Source organism: Rhinatrema bivittatum, chromosome 3 (assembly GCF_901001135.1).
Source record: "Rhinatrema bivittatum chromosome 3, aRhiBiv1.1, whole genome shotgun sequence".
Taxonomy (NCBI): Eukaryota; Metazoa; Chordata; class Amphibia; order Gymnophiona; family Rhinatrematidae; genus Rhinatrema; species Rhinatrema bivittatum.
In genome coordinates, this window is record NC_042617.1 from 135355206 (window position 1) to 135382987 (window position 27782).

General features: G+C 42.6%; 1 long non-coding RNA gene across 1 annotated transcript in view; it reads right to left on the minus strand.

Moving 5' to 3' along the window:
• The window catches only part of LOC115087058, a 123026-nt gene that overhangs the window by 57936 nt on the left and 37308 nt on the right, over positions 1-27782 (minus strand). Inside the window, exon 2 of the long non-coding RNA XR_003855413.1 lies at positions 16481-16557. This is a non-coding gene — a long non-coding RNA (uncharacterized LOC115087058). The remainder of the gene's footprint in view (positions 1-16480; positions 16558-27782) is intronic.

The window sequence follows — 27782 nt, forward strand, 5'->3', positions numbered from 1 at the left end:
TTTCTGACTTATGTTGTTGAATCTGTTGTATTTGAAATATCTTCAGAAAGTTATGTAACAAATTAAAAGTTTTTTATAAAGAAGTTATTAGCTCTAACAAAACTATCAGTTTGAGTCTAAGTGGGGTTTTTTTTTTCTATGAAATAATTCTTTATTCTTGTAAACCTTGTTGCCCACAGCTAACAACCACCCCTTACATGAAAAGGCCAGTTTAGCGACTACTCTAGCGGGGACTTGGGGTGTGAGTTGTTTCCCAGGGGGCGGGGTTTACATCTCTTCATACCTGGATAAATTTTTTGTGGCCAATAATTTGCTCAGACAATATTTAGCCAGGGAGCAGATGAGGGAATAACATCAAACTTCTGGATTTGTCTGGCTAACTCTAAAAGTTAGCTGGATAAAAAATATGAATATTGATCTCATTGTGTTTTTGTAAAAATATTTATTGCAACCTAGGTATCAGATGATATGGACCTACCTTTTCATTCTTATTTTGTATGCAAGTTGTTTTGCTGAATGTTAATTGTATTAAGAAATTTCTACTGTTACTCGCACTGGAGTATCTCACTATCATCTGATATATTCTCTATAAAACAGAAAGGAACAAGAAGCTACAGCATGAATTTCCAGAGGTCCTAATTTTAATTTTTTTTCCACAGATTTCTATGATAGCCTTTGCATAAGTGGCATTATCCTATTTAATTCTGGCATATCTGACCTGTGCTGTGTTGCCATGGAATTTGAGACCTCAGTTCCTTTAGCTCTTTTGCATGCTCACAGACTTTCTGGCAACAATGACAGATTCTCTTTGTTCAGATACTGTTTTTTCTGCCATGATTTCCTTCCTGTCTCCTATTTCATTAAGAGATGGCATTTTTATTATAAAATTGCATGCTGAGATTTTTTTCTTATCTTTATTGCTCACAGACCAATTTATATGCAGTGTATTAAGATACAAATAGAATAACAAACAAGAAAAAAAAAAACCCCTATAATAGTTTCCCAAAGATGTCTCTTCTGGGTCTATATATTGCAGGCATACAGACACAGCTATAGGATGTTATTTTAGAAAAAAAAAATCTCAAATTCAATTTTATAAGAAATATATCTTAGGGATTTTAATGAACAGCAAAAAGAGAGAATGAATCTTGAGTTTTCAAATAGAGGAAGAGTCAAATAGAGGAAGAGTCTAATTGCATACTGTAACAAAACTGCTTAGTAATTATACCTTTGCAGTCAAGAATGTGCTAACAATTTTATACACATTAACTGTCAGGAAATAAATAGCCAGACCACACATAATTATTTAGTTTATATTACTGGCATTCATATCAAGCTTTTGCAGAAGATAGGAAATAAAGCTTTAAAATGTTATTTGCATAAATTTGCATAAACATGTTTACATTTTACCATCTAAATCCTTCAAATAGTTAATTAGTCCTATCAAGTCATGAAAACTATTTTGGTCTTGAAGGGCAGGACAAATATCAGTAGACATTTGACTATTATTAAATTGTGGTTACAGTAGAAATGTATTTGCCTGGAAATCTTCTGAGTAACTTACAAAAAGCTTTGTGTCATATCAGACATATGATGTCTACCTTCAAGTCTACCTTTAAGATAGTGGCCTCAGAACAATTAATTTTAATCTGTGTCTTTTATGAGGCTCATGGAGACCTATAAGATGAAAATATTTACTTCTATCTCGCAGGCCGATGCAATAATCTGAGCATTAAGAAACTGGTTTCCAGCACATAGGTTTAATGCTCAGATTACATTTTTTAACTCCCTCTGCAGTCTGCTAATACTATGTAAATGCATTGGGGTTTTAAAAAAGAGTGTTAACTGTAAAATGTGTGTTTGGCACACGGAGAATTCTTATTTTAACTCTAGAAGTTGGGGGGGGGGGGGAGGGAGAGGGCGCAAGGAAAGAAAAAGACCATGCAGAGAATAAAAAAAAAAGATAGCCAGATAAATCATACTTATCTGGCTATCTGGCCATGACTAACTGCCACCACTTAGCTGGATAAGTGAGGAAATCTGGCTAAGTTGTGGCAGCTAACTATGGCCAGATAAGACCGTACTTATTTGGTTAAGTGGCGGCAGACCAGGAAAGACTTCTTTTTGAAGATTTTTTTTGTGCTGCACACAGCATGCTGGAAACATAACTCCATCTCTGACCCAGGAGTTACGCTTCCAGTGTTAAAAAAAAGACGGCCAGTGCACCTCTCTGCATCGGGGAGTACTGCTCGATGTCCTCATTTGCACGGGATTTCCCTGTGAGGGCACTAAGTAGTACTCTCATTTCAGAAGACACATTTTATGAGTGTAAAACCCATCCTTGCTGCATCAGCAGTAAGGTTTATGCCCACAAAATAAGCATTCAAATTCGGGCAAAGCTGTGCTTTGGGCTGAATGCACCTTTCTGCATTGGCCTGTCAGACAGGACGATTCAACTCAGATGGGCATTACCAGACAGCTCTAGACTTTTCTGCTGGACTTGTTTTAAAACCTTCCTGATTTTTCTCTCACCTTTCTTCAGCACTCCCTCTTTTCTTACTGTATCTTTAATGAGTGCTTTCTGAACACGAGTCACCTGGCCAGTTACCTGGGGAAACACGTGTTAAATTTGGAAAAAGACGAAAAAATACACTCCTAGACTTTTTACCTTGGAAAAAAAGATCTATTATAGTATTCTCAATTAAGCCAGTGGGAAATGCATTATGCAATGTAATAACTAATATGAAGAGTTCTAGAAATCTAATGTTCTGTGTGGCACCAGATTGAACTCAGTTTGGTGGCCACATGGTGGCACGCCATTAACCCCATCAAAAGAGGCTAAAACCAATACCTCCAAATGCATCTGAATGCAGCTCAATATCATCGCTATTTATTTATTTAAAAGGTTTTATATACCGCACTCAACAAGGAGACTTGATCGAGGCGGTTTACAAGGTTACATGCATAAAATAAAATGGACAACATGAAGGATTAACAGAAATAAAATTCAGTTCATAAGACAATAGCATCTTTACACCATCAAAAAAGAAAAAACAATTACATCATCACACCTCATATATATGTAGCAATTGACCATAAACCAATACTACACTACATTGCCAACGGCTAGTGTGAAAAGATAAGTTATTAAGTTTTTCTTGAACACCTTAGGTTTAGGTGTTAACCGGAGTGAATTAGGCAGGGTGCTCCAGAGGATAGGACCAGTGACAGAGAAGACATGTCTTATGATGAGATCTAGCCTTGCTAACTTAATTGTGGGGAAATCGAGGAGATTTTTTTTTCATTGAATGAAGATGACTATCAGGTTGATAAATGCAAAGACTAGAACATAACCAGATTAAAGATTAATTGTGTAGTGAGTTATGGATTATAGTGAGGACTTTGTAATGTATACGGAAAGAACAGGAAGCCAGTATAATGAACAAAGGGTAGGTATTATGTGTTCTTGCTGACTAAAATTAACTAGGATGTGTGCTCCTGCATTTTGGATTAGTTGCAGTGGATGTGTGGCATTAGCTGGAAGCCCCAGATACAGTGCGTTACAATAGTCTAGGCTTGTGAGGCTTTAACCATTTCAGTAGATGAATCTTGGAAAATGAGGATTTGACGACTGAGGATATGTTATGAGTCATAGATAGTTCTGCATCCAAAACAATGCCAAGATTGCAGTTCTTAGAAATTATGGGGATGGAACGGCCATCGATAGATTACTCGGAGGGCGATGTGAGGAATTTGGTACAGTGGATAGGTACAAAATTTCAGTTTTTGAGGTGTTAAGTTTAAAAGGATTATGAGATAACCAGGTATTGACTGTTTTAATTCAAAGAGTGATAATGAATAGAGTGTTTGACCAGGATGTACTGTAGGGGATAAAAAATTGGATGTCATCAGCATAGAATTTGAAATAGACACCTAGACCTGCCAAGAGATGACAAAGGGGAAGTAAATAAATGTTAAACAGCAAGGTTGAAAGAGATGATCCTTGTGGAACACCTGATGGAATAGTATACTGTTTGGATTCGTAACTACAAATATTTATTTGCTGAGGATGATTGAGTAAAAGTGAAGTGAACCATTTAAGGACTGTGCCAGTGATTCCAATGGATTCTAAACATGTGAGTAAAATGTTGTGATCCAGGTTGACAAATTCTGCAGATATATCTAATCGCTAGAGACTGGGAGAAGAAGCCAAATGGTTGTACCATTAAAACTGACTAAGAAGGTCTCCCATATTGCCAGATCCTCTTGAATGTCTCTGATCACTCTAATATGATAATGATTCTACCTGATGCCCATTTGTTGTCTCAGGGATCTAGGCACTCTCTGCCACAACTACTTGTTGCTGTTCTGAATGGGGAGCCCAGCAGCTGTTGCCGAAGAGACAGCATCATTTCCAACAACTGAAGATTCCCTAAAAGCCATGGAGATCCTTCCACTCAAGGATCTAGAGTTGTGGAAATGCCTGCCCCTATGATTACGTTTTTCTTTTGGAGTCTGCAACTCATATTTCATAGTAGGCTTCACCGCTGCTGAGTCGTATGAAGGAGTGATACCAGATTCACCAGCTGAGAAGGCTGCTGGCGAGTGACTCTGTCCCTCTCTCTCTTCCTCTGGCATCAAAAAGGATTCCACTGGCCACGTAGGTGCCAAAGCTTTAGCATTGGTTGCCTCTGTTTGGGATGTGTGCATACTAGGCTGGGTGACTGCTGATCCTACTAAAGAAACTAGCTGCACCTGCCGCTTAAACTGCATATATGCTTACCTGGGCAGGCACTATCCAGTCTGGCTCTGTCACCCATCATGCTTTCTGGCGTGTCTTACCCCATGAACCTAGCCATGTGTATAAACCTCAGGTGGTTCCTGGCAATGAATTGCCAAAAAGGCCACAAAGGCCACAAAGGCTAGCTAACCCCATATGGAGCATATGTATATGGGGGCAGAGGATATGTGACCTGCTGTCCGAACTCCCTCTCACCAGCTGAAGGAAAGCTCACCTTGGGCATCCAAGCTGCTACCTGCATGTGAGCTGGCAGTGCTGAGGTAGAGGCAAAAGGTGGACCCATAGAGGATAGGTACTCTGTCTCCCTCTCTGGGTTGGCATCCCCAAGCTCTCATCCTGTAACCCGCGATGCTGCACTGCCATCTATGCTGGATATTCCTCAGCAAAAAACATAGGTGTGGAAAGTCTGTGGTCCACCACCTTGTCCCTCAGCCAATTTTCCTGTGGCATAGCCAGGACCCAGGACCCAGCCCTACCTCCAGATCCAGTGCCCCTAGTTCTACACCTGCCCATCTGTCAGTCCAGGAGACTCAGGGGGGTTAGTGCTGGCCCTGGAGAAGGTCGACACCCCTGATCCAAGCCTAACATTAACCCTTGTAGAGGCAGCTTTTCCCAGTGAGATTCTTGGTGAACCAAGGCTATTGGCTTGGACCCACGGAGCACGGTTGCCATGTTTTCCTGCTCCCTGGATCTCAAGGACTCATTCTTTGGCTTTAATTGATTGCAGTTAAAAGCTGCTGAGCCAATGGAGAAGGGCAGCGTTCCTATATTTAGTTTATGAATATTATTTTGTGCCTCAGTTAAGAGAGTACATATGCCCAATCCAATGTTCTTTTTCTTTCGTAGTGCCTCAGTGATGAGGACACCGAGAGCCGTATCGTTTTAATTTATTTTTTAAAGCAATGGCAAAGGTAGGAGAAGAGACGATCTATCTTGAAAACACGGTCAGAAGTGTGGAACACAGGAAAGAGACTGATCTCTGTTGCACTGCACTCTTTAATCCTAGTGCTCCTCCCTCCTCCCTGTTCCCACCCACTGCTTTCAAATGGCCCAGTTGGAGTCCAGATACAGGAACATCCTTTCCTTCTTTGCCTCTGATGTCACTGAAGCAAAGGGCACTCTGGGACTGCTGAGAGCAGCCCCAGTCTGATGCAGCACATCCCAGCATGTCCTCTCTTTCTCAAGTGTGGCCAGCAGAGTGGAGGTACCGGCTCCAGCATCACCATGCCAGAGCGTAGCTGTGTCGCATCAAGAGGACAGTGCTGCTCCCCCCCCCCCCCCCCCCCAGGTGAGCCCCTCTCTCATTCCTTATCAAGGTCAGGCCTGGAATGTCTGATTCCTGTCACGCTGTTCAGGTACAGGTACAGCCCGTGGCCATATCTAGAATTCAGCATATATTTTTGCTTGCTTGTAAGTAAACCAATTTCCTGGCACAAATTTCCTCCTCCTCAACCAGCAACCCAGCTAACCATTTTCCTGTTGTTACATAGATACTGAGTCCCAATTATGGCTGAAAATGTTGTTGTGCCTGCTATTCAGACAACACAATCCCTGTTATCACCTCTGTTATTTTTGGAACAATTAACATACAGTAAGTTGAATGAGCAGTGTAATATATATGGTATTATAGCATTTAAAGAAATTATATGGAAACGATGTTGCTCCATCTGTGTTCAGGTTTCTCAGTTAAAGAAGGAAATTGCATACTTAAGACTGGATCTGCTATGGATTTTTTCTCATTTTGTGTCTATGGGGTTAGTAAATATGGCTTTTAGGGCTGAACTAGACTGAGTTGAAAGCACTAGGGGAACCCAGTGTAAGGATTAAAGTGAGCGATGGGGTTCTCTGTAGCAACAATACTGAAAGACAAAGAGTTACTCGAAGGAGAAATATATTCTGATCGGGGACACCATAGTGAGTGGTATAATTTGAGAAATAACTATGGGAACAGGGAAGTTATTTGCACTCCAAGTGCTTCAGTTTTCATGGATTGGTAAGAGGTTTGCTAGGGAAAGAGAGGTTAACTGGATGTCAATGTACATTTAGGTATAAATGACAAGCTAGTAAACATTCAAAAGTTGCTGAAAAGATAGACAAGGATCTTGGACAGGTAACTAAATCTTTGACCTTCTCAGAAGTGTTACCTACATACAACAGGGGAATGGGATAAATTGTCCCTATAAAGAACTTAAATTCATTCATGATTCAAAAATTGGTGCAGGAAGTGGGTTTGGTGTGTATTGGTAATTGGGGATGCATCTGAGAGGATGAGGATTTATATAGAAAGGATGGTGTATATCCAAAAGGAAAGATATGACAATTCTTGGCCCTCATCTAAACTAATTCTAGGAGGAGGCACAATCTGCTGTCCTTCACTAGCAAAAATGGTCCAAATAAACCCTGAAGAGATAAGAGTCTCAAACCAATCATGCATTAAAATATGGAAGACAACAATTAGAAATAGAGGAGTGAAAGCTGCTGAAATAATGGAAAAACAAAAAGATAGCAAAATGAAATTGAGACTATGGCATTGTATTATCTTTTGAGAGTCATGTACACAAATGCTTGAAGTCTTGTTACGAAAAATCACAGACCTGAAGACTAGGGATGTGCAGTCATTTAAAATGACATTGAAAACACCAGCAACATTTGATGTTTCACTTTGTGTCATTTCTAATCTGAAACAACAGAAAAAAAAACAAATTTTAATTTTGGATTTACAATATTGTGTACAATAAAACACTCAAATGAAACAAAAAACAGAACATGAATGAAATGAAGGTTTTTCCCATGCATATCCCTACTGGAGACCATCATGAGAGAGACAGAGTTGGATGTGTTTGTAATTATCAGGTTTTGGTGTACTGAAAAACAAGATTATTATGAAACAGAATAGGTAAAGATGGGGAGAAATAGCTCTTTGAAAAATATAGCAGAGTTGCTTACCTGTAACAGGTGTTCCCCTAGGACAGCAGGATGTTGGACCTCAAGTGGATGACATCATCAGATGGAGCCCAGCACACTGAGCATGCCCAGCATGCCACTATCCACACGTCCACATAGGGTCCCTCTTCAGTCTCGTAATATAGAATTATGAAAAAATAAAATAACAAACTAATAGAAAACCCCTCTGCGGGGTGGCGGGCGGGTTTCCTAACATCCTGCTGTCCTAGCATCAGCTATTTCACCATTCTTGGAATTCAAATCCAGCATACCTCCGTTTTACTGACATTTTGCTTGAGGTTGTTCGGCCTCTTCCATTTAACAATGTTGAGAGGACATAACATAAGAGCCTGAACAGCAGAAAAATGGTCTTTGCCCCAAAGGGCAAAGAATCTGGATGTCATCAGCACAGATATGAAAAACAAATTCAAAGTTCTGAATGACATCAAACAAGGGATGCATAAATATATTGAACAATATGAAGGATAAAGGGGAGCCTAAGGAGCTATACACCCAATTTTTCTTGTTCTGGACAGAACATCCCCTATTTTAATTGCAAACTGTCTATTAAAAAAGAAGAGATCCATTTCTTTGGATTGCCCATAATTCCTAGACTTTCCACTCCCAGTAGTAAAATAGAAAAATCCTAAAGATGAAAGAAAAGTGGAGAATATATCTAGCCAAAACAAGCACACTGAAAACCCCTTATCCAAAATTTGGTATACCTTATCTGATGGTGACATTTAGAGAGTTACATTATTTTCTAACATTGCAGGTAACTTATGCTGCAGATACACACATAGGTGTTTCTAAGGTGCATAGGCCCAATGCTGAGGCCTGGCCCTGAGGCCAGAAACCATCACCAAAGACGAGGTCTACTGCAAGGGCCTAACCCTGAAGCTGAGTCCCGGCACCAAATCCTAGGCTCAGGCCCAGTGCCGGAGCCTGGCCCTAAGGCTTGGTCCTGGTGCCAAAGCCTAGTCCTGGCACTGTTGCCCAGCCCTAAAAGCCTGGTCTGGGTGCCAAAGCCTAGGCTTAGCCTTGATACCAGGTTCCAGTGCTAAATGCAAGACCTGACAAAAAGGCCGGGCCCCGAGGCCTAGATCTGGCACTGAGGCTTGGTTCCAGAGTCAAGGCCTTGGACCTGTAGTCTGGTCCCATCACCAAGGTCAGGCCTTAGGGCTGGACCCTGCGCCAAGCCTAGGCACTGGGCTTGGCGCAGGGTTGGGCCTCACTGCTGGGTCCAGGACTGGTTTAACCAGAGGCCTTTTTTACATACAAAAATACTTAATTTTTTGGCTGTTTTCCTAGGAAGCTATTTTCATTTCATTTGAACTGAAAATGGCCTTATTATTTGCCTTTATTGCATTTGTTAAAAAGAAATTAATATCCCTATGCCCTACAAGGAACATTGATCAGGTAACTAGATGTAGAATCCACTCATGGTTGCATTAGTGGTGACAAATGGAAACAGTGTCACTGACCTCATGGTAAGGGAAAATTTAGAGGCCAATATTAAAAACCCAGATAACAGATAACTTATCCAGTTAAAGTTAGATGGACAAGTTATCTGGGATATTCAAAGGACTAAATATTCAGCTCAAATAAATATTCAGCTCAATAGCCGGATAACTTTGAAAACTAACCTGCTAAGTTTGAATATTGCTGGTTAGATTTCTAAATTATTCAGGTATGTGTGCCCAGAAACATTTACCTTAACCAACTATATTCAAAAGCATATAGCTAGCTAAGTGGTGATCTTCAAGTGAACAAAAAATAACAGCCAACCCCTACCCCAGTTAAATCAAGTTCAGCCCTGCAGGCCAATTTCCCTTCTCCCTATCAGTCCAAAAAATTAACATCAAGGGCCTATAGGCCGAAAATGCCTCCTATCCCTTCCCACCCAAAAATCAATAAATGATACAATTGCTGGGCCTCAGCAAGAGCAACATTGGAGATGTCTGAAGCCAGATACTAATTCCAATCTCCTGGTTATATTAAGGATATTGGGCATATGAATTAGGGTGGGGCAATGGAGGTGGGAGAATTTGCCTTCTTGCTGAAGCCAGCAATAGACATTTGGGGTAGGAAGGGGGAGACTTTGTAGGCCTTTAGATTTGCGATATAAATTTGGCGGGTTGGGTGAGGATGGTTGGTTGGTAGAGCTGATATTGATTTCACTGGTGAAGGGGCTGGGGAATTAGGCCTACAGGCCTGAGATGCTGATTTTTCTTATTAGCACTTCTTTTCGGCTATGTTCATTAAATACAGCCTGTTAAGTTAAATTTATCCAAGAACATGTTCCTGTATAACTTTAATTCCACTCCTGCACACATCTTGAGATAGTCAAATAACTTATTCAGCTAACTCTAAATATGGGATTTAGCCGAAAAAGTTATTCGGAATACTCTCAAAATCCTTCACAATTCTCTGGCTATGTTTTATTTGGACAATGACTTATCATGATAAATTTTATCCAACTATATGGCATTGATATTCAAAAGTCAATATTTAGCATGATAATTCACAAGTTATCTGGCTAAATGTTTTTAAATATTGAGCACTTAAGAGTCTAGTGATAATGAAATTGTGTGGTTCATTATTTAGACAGACCTGAACAGAGACATTCTAATGCTAAGGTCCTGGACTTCAGAAAAACTGGCAACAAAAAGATAATACAAAAATAATAATAAAAAGATAAATACAAATAATAATAAAAAGATAATACAAAAAGATAAAACTAATATAGTTTTTTAACAAGGTAGTAAAAAAACCTTTTCAATCAGAAAAAAATCAGCAGAACCAGAGGTCACGAGCTGAGACTCCAGGGAGGAAGACTAAGAACCAATGTCAGGAAGTATTTCTTCACGGAAAAGGTGGTGGATGCCTGGAATGCCCTTCAGGAGGAAGTGGTGAAGTCTAAAACTGTGAAGGACTTCAAAGGGGCGTGGGATAAACACTGTGGATCCATCAAGTCTAGAGGACGTGAATAAAGAGGAGGCAGCAAAACACTGTACGGAGCGGCAGTAGCCACAGAGGCATTCATGGAGCGGGATGCCAGTGGTTGGTGTTCCACCTTCATGGAGCGGAAGGATGGAGGGCTGCCATCTCCAAAAAACAAAACAAAACAGGGGTGGGTAAGATTATGGGGCAGGGGTGTGGCCTGCTTGTTGCAGCGGTTGCTACCCCTAATTGAGCTGGATGTTCACTTGGATGCAGATCCGGCACTGCTCTCTACATTGGTGGTGGGATGGAGGGGAATTAGGGCTGGAAGGTACTGGAAGCCAATAGTAACAGGTGGGAAAGAGAAAAAGATTAAAAAAAAAAAAAAAGGATAAAGTGCGTAGCTTGCTGGGCAGACTGGATGGGCCGTTCGGTCTTCTTCTGCCGTCATTTCTATGTTTCTATGTTTCTATAAGTGATAGTGTTGAGGAAGACCTATCAAGAATCCAAGATATAAACGGGCGGATTTTAAATGCCCTGCTTGCGTAAATCCGGCCGGATTTACGCGAGCAGGGCCCTCACGCGCTGGCGCGCCTATTTTGCATAGGCCGCCGGCACGCGCAGAGCCCCGGGACGCGCGTAAGTCCCGGGGCTTTTTAAAGGGGGCGTGTCGGGGGCGTGTCGGGGGCATCGCCAAATGACGTGGCGTTTCGGGGGCGTGACGCGGCATGTGGGGGGCGGGCCCGGGGGCGTGGTTTCGGTACGTTCCGGGGGCATGACCGCGCCCTCCGGAACAGCCCCTGGGTCGGTCTTGGCGCGCCAGCAGCCCACTGGCACGCGCAGCTTTACATCTGCCTCCGGCAGGCGTAAATCCATGGATAAAGGTAGGGGGGGGGTTTAGATAGGGCCGGGGGGGTGGGTTAGGTAGGGGAAGGGAGGGGAGGGTGAGGGGAGGGTGAAAGAAAGTTCCCTCCGAGGCCGCTCCGATTTCGGAGCGGCCTCGGAGGGAACGGAGGCAGGCTGCGCGGCTCGGCGCGCGCAGGCTGCCCAAAATCGGCAGCCTTGTGTGCGCCGATCCCGGATTTTATAAGATACGCGCGTATCTTATAAAATCCAGCATACTTTTGTTTGCGCCTGGTGCGCCAACAAAAGTACGCGATCGCGCTATTTTTTAAAATCTACCCCAAAGGGTACAGAGGAAATGTGGCAGCAATAAAAAGTATCAGAGAGAAGATAACAAATCTGTCTAGAGCAGGTGAGCAAAGGGAAGTGGAAAAAGACTAATATAGTTTTTTAACAAGGTAGTAAAAATGGTAGGAGCAAAATTTCAGAAAATTCACAAAAACACAAGCAGAGAAAGACTAATAGAATTATAAATCAAATAAATAAAATTACAAAAACAAAAGGAGGGAGAGCAATTAGACATGGGAAGAATCAAAGAGATGAGAAATTTTCCAAACCAATACAAGGATGAGATAAAATAGTCTTTAGATATATAAAGAAGTGATAAAAAAAATCAAAGGGAGAAAAAAAAATGGGGTCAGCAAGGTGGAGGACTAGCAGAAGGCAGAAATCTTAAATTTTCATGCTCAAATAAATGTTATTTATTTTATTTATGGAAGAAGAAGAAAGTGGCATACCTAAGGAAGGAAATGGAGATGAAATTATTGTCACATGATCACAAACCCATTTACAGAGAAGGAAGTACATAAAGTATTTATACAAATGACAGTATACAAGGCCATGGGACCCAATGGAGTATACCCTAGGAAACTGAAAATACTCAAGAAAGAACTGACTGCATCCCTCAAAGCTCAATTCAACATGTCTTGGAAACAGGGGAAGTTCTAAGAGACCAGAAGGGAACAGGTAGTTCCATGCAATAAAAGCTGAGAACAAGATGGAAGCAGGCAACTACAAACCCATCAGCCCATCTTTATCAGTGGGCTGATAGATGTGTAGTTGTTATGAAAACACTACTAAATAAAAAACAGTGTAGAATCTTAAAACACATATATAGCATACAAGACAACATGGTTTCATTAAGGGAAGATCCTGTCAGACAGAACTGGTTGATTCTTTAATGAAGAGATAAAACTGATGCATCAAGCAGGTACAGTGGATGTTGCCTGTTTGGACTTCAGTAAGGATTTTTACACTGCTCCACATAGGGCCTTATTTACCAAGGCTATCGCAGGCTTGCGCTGTTAGCGCAAGCCTGCGAAGGTAGCACACGCCTGCGCTACCTAAATTGGGGTGGAGTCGACCCCGGAAGAGGAGGAGTCGGGGCGCCACTGGGGTCGACTCTGCGAAGATGCCGCGGACGGCGAAAAGGTAAGGGCCTTTTCGCGTCCTACTTCGCGCCCAATAGCTACACCTTCTATGGTGGCGCTATTGAGTGTGAAACCGGCAGCGATCACACCATGGCAGCGCGATCGCTGCCGGCTAGTGCAGGACTGCCCCCCGCTTTGACCCCCGCCCCCCCTATTAGCGCAGTTTTCTAAAGTATCACAGGCCTGCGATACTTTAGAAAATGAGGCCCATAGACTGGTATGCAACATAGGTCCCTGTTTACTAAAGTGCATTAAAAACATTCTTTAATAAGCTTTTTTTTATGTGCTTTAGTTCCCCCCATTCCGTGAACAACGAATATACCAGAGGGCCTAAAACAAAATAGTTACATAATTACAATCCATACATGTATTCTTGACATGTGACTCTAAAATAGGACTATCAGAAATACCAATTTTTCAACCTGGGATAGAGAACACCCAAAGAGTCCCAAGGACTAAAATTATTCTGTCTGTAAATAATGTGAACAGATATTAATAGCTTACAATTAATTTTATGTAACTGTTCATTATATCAGGAACATCACATTTTTGTTTAGGTGATTAAACCCTTTTGGTATATAAAACTAGGAGCTTCAGAAAGGCTTGACTACCTTCTTATCCAGCCAAGAGGAGCTCTGGATGGCCTGCCTCCCTCCCCATCCAACCCCAAGGAGATGTGGATGGAATGCCACTATCCCCACTCTCCCGGCCCCAAGAAGCCACAAGAAGTCTTTCTCTCTTCCAGTCAGGCTCCAAGGATACTTGAGAAGGCTTGCATCTCTTCTAATCTGGCCATGGAGACCCTGAACGGCCTGCCTCTCTCACTCTCCAACCTCATCCCACCCCATTCTGTGGAACTGCAAGAAAGCCTGCATCACTCCCTTTTCCCCCCATGGGGAAGGTCTTCTTCCCTCCTGCCTGGTTCCAAGGAGACACAGGAATGCCTGCCCTTCTTCCTATCTGTCCTCAGAAGCCACAGATGGTTAATCTCCTCGTCTGTTTCTGAGGAGCCATAGGAAGACTTACCACTCTCCCAATCTAACTCTGAGAAGCCATGGAATGGCCTACCTCCCTACTTGCCTAGCCCACAGGAACTGTGAGAATGCCTACCTCTAAACCAGTATGCTCTATCCCAAGAAGCTATGGGAAGGCCTTCTTTCCTCCTCTCCCCAAAACATTCCAGCCAGGAATCCAGCCAGCCATGGACTTAGTGAATCATTTTACCTATACAGTATGGGGCAGATTTTCAAAGGCTTACACGCGTAATATATGCGCGTAACCCTTTTAAACCTGCTCCTGCGCGTGCCGAGCCTATTTTGCATATGCCCGGTGACGTGCGCAAGCCCTGGGATGCGTGTATGTCCCGGGGCTTGAAAACGGGTGGGGGCGGGGCGGTCCGGGGGCGGGGCATGAATAGAGGCCTCTGCTAGGCCACTTGGCCAGCTTGCACAAGTTACGCCTGCCTCTGGCGGGGTAACTTCAGCAACAAAGGTAAGGAGTATTTTTATTTTCGGGCTGGGGGGATGGTTAGGTAGGGGAAGGGAGGGTAATGTGGGGGGGGTGCCGAAGGGAACGGGGAAAGCCATCGGGGGCTCCCCTAGGGCTCGGCGCACGCAAGGTGCACTAGTGTACATGCCGGGTAGCGCACACAAATGTACCCCGGGGGCGCAGATTTCAAAATCCAGCCCTATGGAAGCTGAAATACCCATTCTTCACCTGGTTTATTATTTTAATAACTGCAATGTTTATTTTCAAAGAACGTAGCACAAATATATTTTTTATTTTTAAAGAATTTTCGATATAGGAATATCAGTTTATTATCAGAAAAGTGAAGTAAATCCAGTCAGTAGATTTGAAATGTTCAAGTCAAAATAGGCTAATCTATAATTTTCTCTTGGTACCACTCAGTAATTTGGGTGAATAAAAGTAGATAGGACTTGTCATTTGCGTTATAAGTGAACATACTTAGAGACGGAGAGACGTACAATTTATTCTGGGCCTGATTTTCAAAAGCATTTACACTCATAAAATCCAGTTTTATGCGCATAAATTGGCTTTGGAAAACTATCCGAGGGTTTGTCCGTGAAACAGCACATGCATTCTGCATGTACTACAAAGAGGCAGAGGGTGGAATTAGGGCAAAGAAACCATTTACATGCATACTTTTGATTTGCAAAAGTATTCCTGTAAATGTACACGTACACTTCTACACCTTTTCCCTAGCAGGTAGAAATTAGGGATGTGCAGCAGGGACGGATTCGTCCCATTCGGTAATCGGATTCGTCGGGACCCAAATCTGTTGCATCCATTCTCTGGGGACCCCGATCCGTTCATTAGTTACATATGTATTCATTTCCCAAAACCCCCCCATCCCAACCCTTTAAATCTAATTAACTACAACCCCCCACCCTCCTGACCCCCCCCCCCCCAAGACTTGCCAAAAGTCCCTGGTGGTCCAGCGGGGGTCCTGGAGCGATCTCCTGCACTCGGGCTGTTGGCTGCCAGTATTCAAAATGGCGCCGATAGCCTTTGTCCTTACTATGTCACTGGGGCCGACTAATGGCACCGGTAGACCACCAGGGACTTTTGGAAAGTCTTGGAGAGGTCAGGAGTCCCCCCCCAAGACTTGCCAAAAGTCCCTAGTAGCCCATCGGTGGTCCTGCAGCCATATCCTGCACGCGGGCCATCGGCTGCCAGTATTCAAAATGGCGCCGATAGCCATTTTGAATTGCAAGCCTTGGAGAGGTCAGGAGACCCCCCCCCCCAAGACTTGCCAAAAGGACCCCCGCTGGACCACCAGGGACTTTTGCAAGTCTTGGAGGGATCAGGAGGGTGGGGGTTTATTCATTAGTGATATGTTGTATTCGTGGGGGTTCGCCATACGTTTCGTGACCTCCACGAACACAACGAATATGGCATATACGTTGCGGATTGCCAATACGTTGCAAACGAATGCACACCCCTAGTAGAAATATGTGTATACATGCCATACAGGGGTGCATGCCTATCCACTAATTTTCGAAGCGGTCTTACTCTCGTAAGTCTGCTTTGAAAATTCAGGTTAAGATCTGTGTGCGCTTTCTATGCTCAGACTTTAGTCCCTCACAGGCTGTTTTAAAATAAGCTGCCTATGTATATAAATAAGCTAACATAGAAGCTATTTAAAAGAAGTCAGATAATATTTCTATGGTCCACACAGTTGCACCACTCTTCCGATATCATATAATGAATGAAAGCATCTTTTAATTTCCAGAAAAGTAATTATAAAAAAAAGTACTTGCTGCTCTTCACGTGCTAAAAAGCAGAATAGAAAGTAATTAATTTATTAAGTGGATAAATAATGGGTGCAACTACACACCACAGTCAAAGGAGAAAAATATGGATCCTATATAAATTTTAAAAATTCATGCTTTGCTCTCTAGCTCTAAGCTACTGCTGCTGGCAATAAGAAGTCACCCACCTGGGGGAGCATGCGATTTTCTTCCTCCAGGTGTCTTACTCTGGCCTCCAGCTGTCTAATATAGGACAAAGTGGAGTCTAAAATTAAAAAAGAAAAAAAAAAACTTCCATTATACACAAAGCTCCCTCATTCACTCCCTCTCTGCAGTCTCCTATATTAGGATAAGGTTGTTCTACATTAATATACACTGCTCTTTATACTGTAATAGTTTAGATATTCCCCGTCTGCATCATGGTCACTTGTAAAAATAGAACACTGATGCCAAGTGAGAATACAAAAGACTTCAAGCCTTTCCTAAATCAATCCAGTTCCCATTGGATTCAGAACCAGAAACTACTTTATCTTAATGACACATTATACATTCGCCCACAGAATGTGTAAAAAAAAGATTTTAGAGTTCAAGCTTTAGCATTGATACTAGCTGTAACAATGCAGTTTGCACCCTCACAGAAGCTTGCAGAAATGTTTCATGCTCAATTGAGCTAGTGTTCACTCCCTGTGCACATGAGGGATTGTATTAGACAGTTCCAGCTGGTATGAATCAGGCAACCAGTCACAGTGAATCAGAGGAGGTCTTCCTGTGCATCTTGGTGTTAAAATACTGCTCCAGTGAAATAAATGTCAACGTACTAAAATGCAATTGCCATTCCGTCTTTGTTAAAATATAATTTTAAAAAATCTCTGGCATCCAGAAGTGGGCTGCTACCATTTCGGGGACAACTGCTCTCATAAAGTGACCCACTGCTATTTATTCCCTAGAATGATATTCTAGGGAATCACCCTTCTCACTGCTGAAAAGCAATCATTAGATATAAATTAGCCAGCTATAGTTAGCCAGATAACTTTAGCGTTAACCAGTTCTATTAAAAAAAAATAGACCTGGTTAAATGCTGAGCTGCAAAGTTTAAAAAAAAAAAACCAAGATTGAGGGCCTAGTGCCCTAGTAGAAGCCCCCTCTCCCTTCTTTCCAAGCTCCATATAATTGGTACTGTAGGCTGTGCGGCCAAAACTGCAACCTTCCCCCGAAAACCCCTCCATCTCTTGCAAATTAAAAAAATGGTACCAGTCTCCCACACTTCCAGTCCCCACCTCCATCCTTGCCCACCCGCTACTGGATCAAGCAATTTCTTTAAAAATAATTTGCCCCCTTTCGCTTCACCCCACCCCCCCCCCCCCCCCCATCCCAACCTTAAACGTCCTACCCTCCTGGTGCCTTCTGGTTGAAAGATCTTCAGCCTGGATCGCAGCAATAGCCTGCAGCGACCGGGGCCTAGTGCTTCTCCAGGTACTAGGGGAAATATGCTGGAAGGGTAGGCTTCCTGAAGCCGAATAAGAAAAGGGAATATTAAAAACTTGCCATTTATTTAGAAGGATAACTTGAGAGTTATCTGTCCAAATGGTTTCATATTGACCTTACTGTTTCTAACGAGTCCAGTTGTTGGATTTCTGGAACTCTTACCTGTTGCAAAGCAGAGCTATACTTAGCCTAAGAAAACTAAACAAAACCCACTGATCACACTCCCGACCACCAACCAGGCTTCTACAAATTATTTGCTTTGTTGCCAGCTATAGGTGTATGCACTTACTAAAATTGAAGTTATCTATGAAACAAAACAAAATCTCAACCAAGCATGCACTATTACTTTTCCTATTAATTTTTCATGGGTTTATCAGAGACAGAAAACAAATTCACACCCCATTTTGTTCACAGCTCCTGTTAGTGTGCCATCCCTTAGTTTTGTGCTTTATTACTTCACTTTTATTCACAGTATTTTAGTTATTTTTTTCACCTTCTAGGATGCAGCCTGATTCATAACTGCTAACTCCACAAAACCTCTCTTTTCACTTCAATTTCTCCTTCTCAAGTATTCAGTGATCTAAGATTATGTCATTTTTATGCCCTCCTCAGAATGGAATATGTACATGGATTGAATCTCTGACATGACTCATATAAGAGATAAATGTTCATTGGGAGATAAGCCAAGCAATTTTTCTGTGGTGTGATTTCACTTGATGGACAGAAGTCTTCAATCATTGAGGTTCATTCTCTCCCTAGCACTCTAGCAGTTGATGTAATCCCCAAATAAAATTTGAAATAAACTCAAATGTCTTATTTCATTATAGTTTGAGTTTTCTTATACTCATAAAGAAAATAAAATCATATTCCTGTTCAATGTCTGAAATGTGTTTAATCAGATATTTTGTTTTTATATTAAAAAAAAATTGTATCCATCAGGAAATAATAAATCCCAGTCGAACAAAGAATACAGTATAAGGCACTGTGTATAATTCATAAACTAATCCACGATGAAAAGGCCGACTGGCTTAACACAGCACTGCGCGTACATGTACCACACAGAAACCTGAGGTCTGCTAATAAGGCTTTACTATGTGCCTTCCGTCAAATCAGCACGCCTCACTTAAGTAAGGGAAAGAGCACTGTCGCTGGCTGGACCTGTATTATGGAACTCCATGCCACTTGAAATAAGGCTACAGAGAAATCTGAAACTTTTTAAAACTAATCTGAAAACCTGGCTGTTTAAACAAGCCTTTTATACAGACAAAGAGAACAAGGGAAGCAATCGATAAAGACGCACCAAACAAACAATTTTATTTATTTACATCTCCAAATGCATATTAAACATAGACTCGAACCACTTAACAGTTTCCTAACCAAACATATAAGCTCTAACCAACACATAGTTTCTCTTATTAAAATTTGTTATCGTTTTATGTTGGCACATGTTTAAATTGTAATCTATAGCAATTATATATTTTTTCTTGTTGTGCCTTTATGTGAACCGTTGTGATGGTGAATTAACTTAACGATGGTATAGAAGCGTTTTTAAATAAATAAATAAAATAAGATTGGATTTTAAAACATCAAATTTTAGGAGACCATTTCATGTTCTCTGAATATTATTTTTAAATTAGTGGCTTTATTAAAATATTTAAATAATTGCTACTGCCATATTTTATTCTCCTCTATGTCCAAAACTGATACTGCTGCTCAAAACAACAGCAGCACCTTGCTGCCCAAAAATCCTTAACCATCACTAATACCATCACTCACCACCTCCCCAATGTATCCCTGGGCTGCTGACACAATGCAGTCAAAGTGGCTTCTGTAAGTGTTTAGTGTTGCTAAATCATTCCCTGGGTGCTCCCAACTGACAATACTTTTCAGGAGGAAGCCAACCCTGTGCCATCTGACATATCTCTTCACAGCCCCAGTTCACCCACCACACTGCCTGGACCGCCTCTCCTATCACCTCTATCTACCCATCATTGACCTAACCTTAGGTCTGACTACAGCATTACCCACTGTTGCCTGTATCCCTCAGCAACCTGCAAAAATTTAAAGGGGGCAACCACCTCATCCTCCTCAACTCAGATAAAATAAATACAAAACAATAGGCTCAAAAGAGGAATATCATTTCTACATGTAATGGCCCTACCAGGCTCATTAGCGGTAATGCCCTGAGTTAACTCATTTAGCAAGAGACAGTGGAGATTGGAATGGTGAGGGGAAGGGAGGTGCCATTCGGTACAGTCCCTCCCTTTGAGGGAGCTGGGTTGGCTTTTACAAGCCATCTGACATATCTCTTCACAGCCCCAGTTCACCCACCACACTGCCTGGACCGCCTCTCCTATCACCTCTATCTACCCATCATTGACCTAACCTTAGGTCTGACTACAGCATTACCCACTGTTGCCTGTATCCCTCAGCAACCTGCAAAAATTTAAAGGGGGCAACCACCTCATCCTCCTCAACTCAGATAAAATAAATACAAAACAATAGGCTCAAAAGAGGAATATCATTTCTACATGTAATGGCCCTACCAGGCTCATTAGCGGTAATGCCCTGAGTTAACTCATTTAGCAAGAGACAGTGGAGATTGGAATGGTGAGGGGAAGGGAGGTGCCATTCGGTACAGTCCCTCCCTTTGAGGGAGCTGGGTTGGCTTTTACAAGCCAACTCTCTTTTACAAGCAGCTCTCTCTTGAAAGCTCAGGGGGCAGTGCAGTTGATTTTTGGAGTTGTTGGAGGTGTGTGGAGCTTTTTCTAAGCTGGATTTTTAGGCCTCTTCTTAGGGCTCAGGCAAACCCTGCCTGGAGTCTGTGAGACAGGTTGGGGATCGATTCTGTCCATCCAGTTCCTGGTGGGTAAAGACTGTACCCCAGGTTATTTTGGGATTTTTTTTAGTGACTTTGATTTGTAAGAAGCCTGGTGGGACCCCTAGACACTGCCCAGAAGGGCATGGGGAACCCTCTCCCTGGGAGACCTAGACTAGAGAAGATCTGCCCTTCTGTAACCTCAGTGAGAACAGAAGACTGTTGGTGACCTGAAGTCAGGATCTTCTGGTGTTTGCCTCCAATTTTGGGAGGAAGAATTTTGTTGAGAAGATCAGGGAGGAAGTTTTGGCTGCTCCTCTTCCTGCCCTACCAAGGAACAACTCGAGCTGCTTGTTCCAGAAGGGATCCCTCTCATCATGGTTTTGTCTGATAGAGAAGGAGAATAAGGAAGATCAATTAACTGTGAATAAGAACCACTTTGAGACCATTGAGAACACCCATCTGGGGAGAGAGATGATTTTGATTCTCTGTGCAGAGACCATATTTTTACCTTTTATCAGTTTTTGGACGGGGTTATCCTGCCCAACCAGAGATACCTTACCCACCTGGGAACTCCACTTAATCCAGCTCTGGAGGGTGGATGTTTCCCTGACCCTGGTAACTGAGACCATTGTTATTACTACTATTAACGTAAATTATATTGTTACAGATGATACAAAGTTACAATGTAAAATAAGATGCCTAACTCTTATAAGACCTAATGTTATACTGTAAACCGTTGTGATATGCCAGATCAAACAACGGCTGAGGGGAGATATGATAGAGGTGTTTAAAATCATGAGAGGTCTAGAACGGGTAGATGTGAATCAGTTTTTTACTCTTTCAGATAGTAGAAAGACTAGGGGGCACTCCATGAAGTTAGCATGTGGCACATTTAAAACTAATCGGAGAAAGTTCTTTTTTACCCAACGCACAATTAAACTCTGGAATTTGTTACCAGAGGATGTGGTAACAGCGGTTAGTTTAGCTGTGTTTAAAAAAGGATTGGATAAGTTCTTGGACATGAAGTCCATTACCTGCTATTAATTAAGTTCACTTAGAGAATAGTCACTGCCATTAGCAATGGTAACATGGAGTAGACTTAGTTTTTGGGTACTTGCCAGGTTCTTATGGCCTGGATTGCCCACTGTTGGATACAGGATGCTGGGCTTGATGGACCCTTGGTCTGACCCAGTATGGCATGTTCGCATGTTCTTAAGTTCTTATTTCTTTGGCACGCACAGCACACACAGTGAGAACAAGTACCCCTCTCCCAGGAAATGAAAACACTCTGTCTCTGTCACTCTGGACCCTGAAAGGGAATTCCTTTCCCCGCACCAACAAATGACTCAGGCCCTGGAGAAAGAGATTTGTGTACAAGCTAGCCGGAGTGACCCAGCCCCAAAACAGACAAATTCTTTTATGGCCCCATATGGGTTAGCAGCTACCCAAAGATGGGGTTACATACATTTCTGTCTTGTACAGGTAACCCCTAGGGAAATACATTTCAAACTTTTTTAAAGGGTTATTAAATGATTCATATTTAAATGTAAAGAGGATTACTTTCAAACATGACCATGCGGCCCCATATACACAGTTTAGGTCCATGAAGAATCAATATGGTATTTTAGAACCTTCAGGGACCTATCTGCACAGGTTTTATACGCACGTACTTAAATACATGCAAAGTTTAGCACATACTTGGAAAATGTAATATGCACATGCATTTCCAGTTTAGCTGGCCTAGGCACATTCCAAAACAGAGCCTCACCACCCCCACAAGACAGCTGAATTTCACCACCGGAGACATGACTAGTCTGGCCTCCATAGTAGTGGCCAATGAGGACATGCTGCTTACCATCCAAGGAGTCTGCAGAAATGCCTGTATCATGAGGGAGGCCTGGCAGGTCCTCACAATCGTAGAGCATGCTAACCCTGGGACATTAGTGCCTCCATGGAATTAGGGGGTTAAAAAAAGATGGCAACTGGGGTGAATGTGCAAAACCACATAAACTCGATGCAGCTGCTCGCACACTGCCTGCAATTTTGCAAAGAAGCCTGAGAAAATGTTTCACGTGTTAAAGTTCATTCTCGAATATGGGCACACTGGGGCGGTGCACAGCCCAATAGTCACAGCTGTCAGAGAAGCACAACCCTGCTAGGAGCTTCAGAGGACAGTACCAACACCCTTATGGCACTAGGAAAACTCCAGGGGTGATGGCACAAAGTAAAGGATAGCTAAGGCTAGGGCTCTTAGCATAAAGTGTCAAATGCTATTAAAAGATTTTTTGTGTTTTTTTAGGGTGGGGCAAAAGCCAAACTGGATATATTGATTTCAGAAGGGACAGAACAGCCATTGTAAGAATGGGTCAAGGGTTAATTAGCTTGAATGGAAATATGCAATTCAGGAGGTCACAGAACCAGCAATGTCTAACTAAGAGCATTTTTTTCCATCTTCTCATCAGTATAAATTGAGGACCTAAGGGTACTCAGCCATTGCTGGCTGAGGGAGGGAAGCATCTCACTGGGCTGCTTTCCTCTTATTCAGACTTCACCTCATGATTGCAGAGGTGAACTCTGCAGCTGGAGCCCCAGCTCCAAGCACAGAGGCCCAGGCTTTAGCTGCTAACGGGTCTGTATTTCAGAGGACGGGGGACGAGTTGGGTGAGGTGCACTGCACGCTAATCTCAGGAGGCTGATGGCTGAGGTGGGAGTATATAGTGCAGGCTCAAGAGGGCTACACAGCTGCTCCTATGCCTGTGGGCATGAGACAACCTCTTCAGCTCACAGCCCATAATCCTACCTGTCCTCTTAAAGGTAGATTTTATAACACGCACACGGGCGTCCATGTGCGTGCAGTTCCCGGCGCATGCACATGGACGTGCCAATTTTATAACAGGCATGTGTCGAGACGTGCATGTTATAAAATCAGCTACCCGCGCGCACATGTGCGCCTGATTTTATATCGGCACACGTGCAAGGGGGGAAATTTGATAACTTCTGCGCGGTGATGCGATCGGGTATTTCCCCAGTTCCCTCCCAGTCAGCTCCAATAAAGAAGCAGACTGGGAGGGAACTTCCTAACCCCCCCCCCCCAGTCCGCTCCAATGAAGAAGCGGACTGGGAGGGAACTTCCTAACCCCCTAGTTAATCTGCCTCCCTTTTCCCCTATCCTCCCCGACACCTAAAACCTACCTAACTACCCTTCATTTTTTTTGTTTTCTACTTAACTGCTCTTCCAAGCAGTAGTAAGTTGCGCAGGCCGGCTGGCTGGGGCTGCCCATGCCCCTCCCACACCCCATGCCCAGCCCTTTACTCAAACCTGGCTCTTCCACGTGCGCATCTCCCGGTATTGGTGTGCGCCGGCTTTTGAAAATTCACACGTTAAGGTTTCTGGGGACATTTATTTATGAAAATAGTTATGTCCTCAGATTTTCCAAACCTATCCCCTTTTTTTATTTAAAATTTTGTAGAGAGGGAAATATTCAGTCACTGGCTGTATTACAAAGTTAGCCGGAGAAACGTATCCGGCTAACTTTGGAGAGATAGTCAGTAGTAGCTATACTATTGAATATTGCCAGCTATTTTAAAGATAGCTGGATAAGTTTATCTGACTAGCTTTAGGACTAATTTATAGTATGACTAGAGCTAGCCAGCTAAGTCATCCAGCTAACTCTGAATATTGGGGTTAGCTGGATAATTTATCCAGCTAAATTAATTCTGCTCCAGAATGCCCCTAATTAATCTAGCTAAATTTTAGCTGGATAATGAGTTTTCTGGCTAATCTTTAACTGGATAATTGAGGGAAATATTGAAAAGTCAGCATTTATTTGGATAACTAGTAAGTTATCCAACTAAATGCCACTGAATATTGATTCCTAAGTTTTTACATTAGTATTTTTTATAAAAATGTTATAATTATTACTTTTTGTATGTGTCTTCTTTGGTGTGCTATGTACCATTTTGTCCCAGAGTCTAGCCCCTTCCAGTATAGCCTACTGCACTCACTCTCACATTCTGCTCTACATATAGTTGGATATGCAGTTCTAACCTCTATCCTCAACTCATCTACCCTCACAGCTTCCTCAATTTAGCTCTAGTTTATTTGAGTCACGATTCTAGACATAGCTTCCCTGAGTGTCCTTGTTTTCATGGGCACAGTGTAACAGAACAGTAAATCATCACTTAGGTCTTACATACTCCAAGTGACAAAGATATGAGTGTGGCCAGGCTATAAACATCAGAATAGCCTATAGAGGGGAAACATCTTATCTGTTGCACCACGACTAACATCACACTGGAATTTAGTGGACCTTTCACAAAAAGGACTTCTTCCAGCAGAGAAGAGATATCATATAGATGTGATGTTAGGAATTCTTCACAAAAGAAGTTCTAATCATCTACCTCTATCTCTTCAAAACTGGTTATGTCAATGAAAAAAATAGGGCACCAATTCAGTCTTACTCAAATGTGAGCCTACCTAGAGTTCAAAGGGTGGCTGATATGACTAAATGCAAAATCCTTACCTTCTCCTTCCACACACCAACTCTCTTCAATGGAAAGGGCCAGCTATCTGTCACAGAGGTCTCTGCTTCCAACTAGAAATCCCTTTATCACCTTACCAATACCAATATCTCTGGAAGACCCACATACCAATGGAAGTCAGCTTGTCAGTACAGCGGTTCCTTCAGGGCCCCTGTCTTCTATCAGATATGTAGGCAAAAGGAATATTTGAAGGCTTTATCATTACAGCTCCCAGCTGTGAAATATCAAGGAATCCTAGATGTTGCCATCATCTTGTCCCCTCTCCCACCTGCACTCCTTGTAATGGAGAAGGACCCACAGAAAGCAACACTTCAGAGTATGAGGTAAATCACCTGAAGCAAAGTCAGAACTGTCAGTTCCCTCAGTTGTGTTACATGTTGGCGGTTCACAGGACAGCCCCACAAGCTGCTTCACTCACCCCCGATGCCGCCGGATGCTTCTTATGGCCAGGATGATGCCTCAGCCAACAAACGCCACCAAGAAGCTCACACTTCTCCTTGCTGCCGCTCCCCGCTGGCTTCTCCTAGGCGTCTGAGCACCAGATGCTCCTGCTCTTGAAGGGCCCATGGTGGGAATGCAGCCACCGTGTCCTATGATGACATCACTGACACTCCACTACAAAAGGCTCCTTCCGAGGAGCATCAGACGCCTCAGCAACAGGTCTCTTGCTATGCCTTGAGCCATCAGTGCATGTTGCATTGTTCCTGAGTTCCTGTATTCCAGTGTTTCTGCCTTCCTGCCTTGTTTCTGTGTTCCTGCTTTGCCCTTGCCTTGCCTCGTCTGTGTCCTTCTTGTCCTGCCCCGCCCTTTGCCTTGTCCTTGTCCCATCTCTCCTTGTCTGTCCCTTGGCTTATTCTCCCAGTTTTTGACCTCTGCTTTTGACCTCTACCTTCCCTGATTTCCACTTGGACCTGATCTTTTGTGTTGGATCTGAGTATGCCTTGTCTGCTGCCTGCCCCAATATCTGGCCTGTCTCTAGGATCTCTTGTTTGCTACCGGCCCTGACCTTAATCTTTCATTGGACTCTTGTCTGCCTGACTGCCCTAGGGACCCACCTAAGTCCTGCTGGCTGTCAGTACCCAAGGGTTCAACCTGTGGGGGAGGCGGCTGATATAGGTGAACCTCGTCTGTCTCACTGCAGGGTTATGTCTTCCAGTTGTCAGCATGGGCCTAGCGGGACAGCACAGCACTAAGGGCCCACCGATACTGAGCTCATTACAAGTTGCTTCCCATCCAGACATTATTAGCATCAAATGGAGTACATAGTAAGTCTTCAATTACATAGGAGGCAGACGCAAATGAGTGTATTGTGGTGACAGAAGGATCTTACCCTCTCCAATTACACACCAACAATAGAGGTGAAGAGCTAAGACCACTAAAAGATAGGAAAAGGCTTCAGATAATGAGTTCAACATCTACACATGCCTTGAATTCCTTACACTCAATATTTAGTTTATTGGCCAACTCCACAAACATATTAGAAATTAAAACATGCAAACCATTAAAAAAGGCATATATACAGGTTCTGCACTAAAACTTACTGTGTATTTTATAAAAGTAGATGTATTGTGTAATGTTTATATGCATAGATTGCCCTTGTAAACATGTAATTATGTTGCCTTTACATGCAAATTAGGAAATATAAGTGCAAATCTCATAGCCTTTCTTTCTAACTGCACTCTGGAGGAAAGGGACCCCTGCTTAGGAAGCCTGTAAACTTTCTTATCATGGAGGTCATGAAGGTCCAGAATATGCTGTGTAGGAAGCGGTCTAGGAAAGTGGGATCCTATAGAAAGGAGCAGACTTGGGAGAAGATTGCTATAACCTGAATACTATTTTCCACAACAACAGAATTGTACAAGACCTCAGTCACAAGTGACGAGATCTCAGATACAAGATCAAGGAGAAACAGTCAAGAATGAAGATAGAGGAGCCTACCATCCAGATAATCTTCACCCACGCAGAACAGATGGCTAAGGGTTGTGATGTTCTCTTGTAGTTGTAGTCATGCTAGTAGCTTCAGTGACAACGGGTCTTTCAGTGGTGCCTCATAAAGCTCACACATCACAATACCCTTCTCCCAACTGTGTCTTCCACAGGGGAAAGGGATCCATAGCCCACGAAGCTATGTCTCCCAGGTTCTCAAGGGGAGGCAGGGATGAATTAAAGGAATATACTCTCCTTTTGAATAATAAGTTAAAACAGATTTATTTATATTAACAATGTTAACTATATCACGTAAAACAACCTTAACTCCTCATGTATTGCTCAGATTTACTAAACGATGAACTCTTTCCTTTCTCCTAGAAATCTCAACCTATAGCACCAAGTTCCCTCTAATACAGTCATTTCTAGTTAAGTATAACTGTTTAAATAACACTCTTAGTAGGCTTTGCTCTCTTGTTTCCTTCTCTCTATTACAGGACTGAGTCTTTGTGTACGCTTTGTCTTTCAGATTCACCCCTAAAACATGTGGATGCAACTGATGACCTCTTTCTCTAGTAAGTATTTCTGAAACTCTTTCTCCTTCTATTTCTCTGTCTGTTTAGGTTTTTCTGTGCAATTTTTAAGTTTCCTTTGTTGTATTTCTTTTTGTGTTCTTTTTTGCTTTTCCTGTCCTGTTTCCTTTATCTATGCTTTAT